This window comes from Vombatus ursinus, unplaced genomic scaffold (genome assembly GCF_900497805.2).
Source record: "Vombatus ursinus unplaced genomic scaffold, bare-nosed wombat genome assembly UNPS02014945.1, whole genome shotgun sequence".
Lineage (NCBI taxonomy): Eukaryota > Metazoa > Chordata > Mammalia > Diprotodontia > Vombatidae > Vombatus > Vombatus ursinus.
Genome location: NW_020954723.1, coordinates 26,039,077 through 26,045,044, shown reverse-complemented (window position 1 = coordinate 26,045,044; position 5,968 = coordinate 26,039,077). Strand labels below are relative to the sequence as shown.

The 5,968-nt window shown below is 40.9% G+C and overlaps 1 protein-coding gene and 1 pseudogene across 3 annotated transcripts in view; one reads left to right on the top strand and one right to left on the bottom strand.

Moving 5' to 3' along the window:
• Positions 1–536, bottom strand: part of LOC114030067 — a 17,160-nt pseudogene extending 16,624 nt beyond the window's left edge.
• The window catches only part of PAPLN (papilin, proteoglycan like sulfated glycoprotein), an 82,864-nt gene that overhangs the window by 75 nt on the left and 76,821 nt on the right, over positions 1–5,968 (top strand). For all 3 annotated transcript variants that reach the window (XM_027844807.1, XM_027844806.1, XM_027844808.1), the window contains exon 2: positions 1–53. The gene's annotated coding sequence lies outside the window, so the exon portion shown is untranslated. The remainder of the gene's footprint in view (positions 54–5,968) is intronic.

Below are 5,968 nucleotides of genomic sequence, written 5' to 3'. Positions count from 1 at the left end.
TCCTTGAGCCAGGCATCCCGATTAGCCGGCACACGAGAACGCACGCCGGGGAGGTAAGGTTTAACTTTATTAAGAGCTGTCCTTGCTTCACTTTACCTTGACTTTTAAGGGCACTTCCCTTTCATTCCACTCTAAGGATTAACTTTCCTTGCTACTTTCTATGGGGAATAGCTTTTCTATTTAGAAGAGGCAGCATAGAGTTGGGGACAGTCTGGGTTCAAGTTCAGTTCCTGATCATTTACTGTCTGGGTGTCCCCAGGCAGGTTACAGAATTGTGGGTCTCCTTCAGAGGAGCACTGGTTTCTGCACTAGGGGATTCCCTGCACCAATGATACCACAGGTCAAAACCATTAATAATATCTGACTCATACTGCGGCTCTAAAGTTTGCAAAGTTTTACATACAAAGTTTACGTTACAAGGTCCCTGTGACGGAATAAAGAAGCAGCTGTTTTCTGGGTACAAACTCCAATAAGTTCCTGGCAGGATGGGACTTTTCCCCCTACAGTGAGCTTTTGCACCTACTACCTGCCCCCATGGTTAATGAGCATGAGGTTTAATCTCAGTGGGAAACCAAACATTCCCGAGCTATGGGTGAGGTGATGGAAGGGAGGAGACCGCAGCTCCAGATCCAACTGGATTACGCTTGGGGTGGGGGTGGGGGAGAGGATGGAGGGTAGGAGGAGGAGTTTTGCTTTATAAGCAGATTCTGTCCCACCCAGTTCCCTGTTGCAATTTTGTGTTTCAGTAACTGCAGTGAAGAGAGAAGCCCTCAGGTGGATTGAGTTCTCAGTCCCATCCAGACCCATCTTCTTTGGAGAAAACTCTTTTTTGACTATTCAAGGAATGCTCCACATAGGAAAGAGACAGGCCATTGAAACAAGGGACAAAAAGGGGATCTGGCAGGGGCTGGAGTCTATGCTCCCCCACACCCTTCTCATTGGCTCTGTTAGATTCCCTTAGGGGCAGGACCAGCCTAAGAAGACATTAGAGTCGGTACTTTAAACCACACCACATAGGTATGGTTTACCCCCTTACCCATCAATGTCTGAAATTATTATTCCAATAACAACAAAATATCTAGCATTTATATGTGTTAGACACTTTACAAATATCTTATTTGATCCTCACAACAACTACTATCCCCATTTTGAGGAAACTGAGACAACCAGCGGTTAAATGACTTGCCCAAGGTCAAATACCTAGGAAGTGTCTGAGGCTGGATTTGAATTCATGTCTTCCTGACTCCAGGTCCAGCACTCTATCCATTAACTGCCTTTGGTTTAGGATTCTAACATTTATTAAGAAGCACTAGGGATGCAAAAAAAAAAAGTCTCTGCTTTCTAGGAGCTTCTAGTCTAATGGGGGAAGACAGCATGCAAAAAACTATGTACAAACATACATACAGAATAAATTGAAAATAATCAACAGAGGGAAGGCACTAGAATTAAAGGGTATAGGGAAAGGCTTCCTGTAGAAGGTAGAATTTTAACTGGGACTTGAAAGCCAGGAAGAGGAGATGTGGAGGGAGAGCATTTCAGGCATGGAGGACAGCCAGTAAATCCATAAACATTTATTAAGTATCTACTAAGTGCCTGGCACCATGTTAAGCACTGGGAATTTAAAAAAAAAAAAAAAAAGGAAAAAGGCGGTCCCTGCCCTCAAGTTAACAATTTAATGGGGGAAATAAACAAATTATGTACAACAAGCTATATATGGGATAAATAGGAAATAATTAAAAGAGGAAAGACCCTAGAATTAAGGTGTTGGGAAAGGCTTTTCAGAGACCTTGTGTCAAAACCGTGGCCTAAGAGCAGCATTTGGCCCACAACACTCCTGAGTACAGCTGAACCAGATTAATATGTAGTTACTACCTGATCTTATTGTGTTGATATATTAATTTAAAAAAAAGAAATATATAAGCATTTGTGATTTTTGAAGTCAACATGCAGCCCTCAGGGCTCTCTATGTACAGTTTAGTGGACCCCATTCCTTCTTATTGTTCATCCTTAGTTCTTTAGGAGGACCAATGACATTACAAGGGTGATGTCTTGACTTGTGAGTGAATTGGGTTTAAGTGAGGCAGAGATGTGCAAAGTCATCAGCTTCACTCTCTCCTCCAGAGTCATTTGAGTCCAGTGGCAATACATATGTCAAGATGACTGGTGATGGCCCAGCACCCCATTTCTATTTGAGTTTGACGTCATTGCTGTAGATTTTAGTTGGGACTTGAAAGAAGCCAGGAAAGCCAATAAGCAGAGATGAGGAGGAAGAGCATTCCAGGCACAAGGGACAGGAAGAGAAAATGCCTAGAGCCAAGAGATGGAGTATCCTGTTCATAGCCCAATAATGAGGTCAGTGTCAAGAGTACGGTGTAAGAAGACTGGAAAGGCAGGGGCATTTCGGTGATGCAGTGGATAAAGCACTGGCCCTGGAGTCAGGAGGACCTGAGCTCAAATCTGGCCTCAGATACTTGACACCTACTAGTTGTGTGAACCTGGGCAAGTCACTTACCCCCAATTCTCAAAACAAATAAACAAAACAAAACAAAAAAACAAACAAAGCAAGAAGACTGGAAAAGCAGGTGGAGGCTAGGTTATAAAGGACTTTGAATGTCAAACAGGATTTTGTATTTGATCCTAGAGATGATAGGGAGCCAATGGAGTTTATTGAGTAGGAAGGTGCTCTTTAGGAAAAGCACTTTGGAGGCTTGAGTGGAGGATGGAGTAGAGTGGGGAGAGACTCGAAGTAGGCAGACCCATCAGCAGACTATTGCAGGAATTCATTCATTAATTGATGGGGTTAGTTTGTCACCCAGCAGAAAAACAGAGCTCTGAGAGAATGGGATTCTATGGGGCAAATGTGAGAGGTTTAATTAACCTTTATATCTCTGTAGGTGTACCCAGGTAGATATGCTCCATTCCACCCTTTCCCATCATTCCCAACCAAATAAAAACATAGATAATGGCATGGATTAGGGAATGACTGAGAAAAAGCTTCAAGTGTTGTATGGGTAGGACTTTTATTGAGGAGGTGCCAAAGTAAGCAACACGAGGATATTGGGTGACAAGTGAGAACATCTTGAGGACAGGACATTGAGGGTTTGTTTTCCAACAAGCAAGTTCTCTCTGACTCAGGCTTCATAAGATGCCTCTAGGCGGTTGCTATAGAATGTTGGTTGTCTTGGGACACAACACTGGACCAGGGAGAAAGGCATTATCAGCCCTTGCTTTGAATCTGCCTGTTTTGAAGTCTGAGGTTTGGGTAATAGGCGTTCTTGATCATTCTGTTTATTCCCATGTAGACTGTGAGACCTCTCTGTTTGGAGTGGTCCAGCATCTCTGTTCAATTTCTTAAGCGCCTGCTATGTGCCAGACACCGTCCTAGATTCTGGGGATAAAAAGGTGAAATCCAGACAGTCTGACATGAAAGAGCTTACATTATATGGGGGGTGGGGGAAGAGAGGGAAACAACATTTATACAGGGAAATAAATACAAAATACATAAATATAGGAGGGGATTGATCAGCATCCCTGATGGGAGCTACTTTACTCCTTGATTATTAAAAAAGACACTTCCTCCAACTTTGGGCTTAACTAACATCTTACTTTGGGGATTGCTATGAACTTTTGGAAAGAACTAGAGCCTGTACCCTAGGACCAATAGAAGTCTTGGCTCTGGGATTTGCCCTTTCCCAAGCAGAAGCTTAGCTTCAGGTACTAAATTCTTGACTCTTCTTACCAACTCAACTCTGCAGCCGGACACTGCTCTTGCACTGGGTGCTTGCCATTGGGGTGAGGAAAAACAACCCTCCACCCTCATCCTCTTGCTGCATTCTCCAAGATGTGCAAAGAAAAAACTGAATAGTAAACTCAAAAATTAGGTTCTTCCTGCGCAGCACAGCTAGCTCTCTTTTCAACTGACTCTGCAGTTTGATTTGGCTCTTCCATTTTTTATAAACTCTCAGTTATTCTTGATTCACCACATTAGTGAGTGGGTGGAGAAAAGAGCACCAGAGCAGGCTCATTACCTCCTCAATTTTAAGTCTCCTTTACTTACCTTTCACTTGCTTTTTACAAGATACAAATGGGTCACTCAAAGCTTGAAGTGGATGTGCTCTTATACCTAATTGTTTTGGTCTCTGGCCCATTGTATTCTGTGATTTCCTCAAGTGCATTGCAGGACTCAATCAACTGGGGAGTCAACTGGGATGCTCTTAGAATATTTATACACTTTGCCGATTCTGGATCCTACTCTGGTGACTTGGAGAGGCTCAAACATTGTCCTTCTGAGTGCTTCTCCAGTACTTTGTGCTAAAGATTTCATGTGGCACAGTTCTTAGAGATCTGAAAATTAATATTCTTTTGTGAAGTTCATACCTACCATAACTGGTGATCCTAGAGAGTGTAATCATCTCCCAAATACAAGTTAGATCCACAGCCCATAAGATGGTCCCTCTCACAAGGGTATCCAATACAGCCCTGGATTCACAAAAACTGAGTTCAGTCCCAAGGGACCCTGAAGCCAGAGAAAAGGGATCAGAATCTTCTCCTACTTTCTGGTTGGTTATATACCCAATCTAGAGATTCAGGGAAATGTCTTTAGCAAAATTTAGATGTGGCTAGTTTCTCATAAAAAGGGATTAGCTGTATTATTTCTAGAAAAGATAGTCAATATACTAACTAAATGTTAGATAAAAGATAACTACTTAATTCCTCCACCATAAAAGATATATTTAGAATATGAAAGATTTATAAATGAGCTCTAATAGATACTTAAAACATAAAACCATAACCCACATACCACTCATACTCTCCCATGAGATAAAGCCAGTTTTATAGGACTGCTGTACAGATATTTCCCTTCTGGTTCTGATCTGTGCTGATATTTTTTTAAATCAGGAATGCTTGGGAATTTTCTGTTTTATTAAAAGACCATTTCCCCACATAGCATTATATTCACTTTTACTAGGTAAGTTATTTTTGGTTGAAAGCCTTTATCTTTTGCCTTCTGGAATATTATATTCTAAGCTCTCTGCTTCTTTAAAATGGTGGCTGCTAAATCATAAATGATCCTGACAGTGGCTCTTTCTTTTTTCTGGATGCTTGCAGCATTTTTTCTTTGACCTGGAAGCCCTGGATTTTGGCTAAGATATTCCTGGGAGTTTTCATTTTGGAGTTTCTTTCAGAGGTTCACTGGTATATCCTTTCTTTTTCTACTTTGCCCTCTGGTTCTAAGAGATTTGGGCAGTTTTCTTTTTTAAGTTTTTTGAAATATGTCTAGGTTCTTTTTTTTTGCTCATGCCTTTCATCTGATGACCTTAAATTTTCTCTCCTTGATCTGTTTTCTAGGTCATTTGTTTTTGCTCTGGAAAAACCTTATACTTTCTTAAATTTTTTCAATCTTTTGACTTCATTTTAATATATCTTGTTGTCTTGTGGTCCATTCTGATTTTCAGGAAGTTTGTTGCATAAGCCTTATTGTGCCAAAACTATTAATCCCCTTAACAATTCTTTCTTCCATGACTCTCATTTCTTTTCTAGTTTTTTTCCCCTAGGGCTCTCATTTCATTTATAAAAACATTTAAAAACTCTTTTAAAATTCTTGCTTCATGTTTTCTAGGAATTCTAGATGAATTATTGCCCAAGCTGTATTTTTCCTTAAGGCTTTGCTTAGAGATGTTTTAAAATCATTCTTTTCTTCTGGGTTGTGTCTTGAACATCCTTGTTACAATTATAGTTTTCTATGGTGGGATTCTTTTTTTGGCTGCTCTTTCTTCTGTGCTACTACCTGACTTTAGACTGGATGTTAGGACCAGGCTCTGCTCATTTCTGAAGGGAAGGTCTGGGCTGGTTCTGCTGCTGCTGCTGCTGCTGCTTTTTTAGGGGTATTGAATATTATGTTATTCTAAGATCTCTAGGACAACTCAGGCTGGGGACTTGTAAGCTTTCAGTGTTCCCAAAGTGTTCA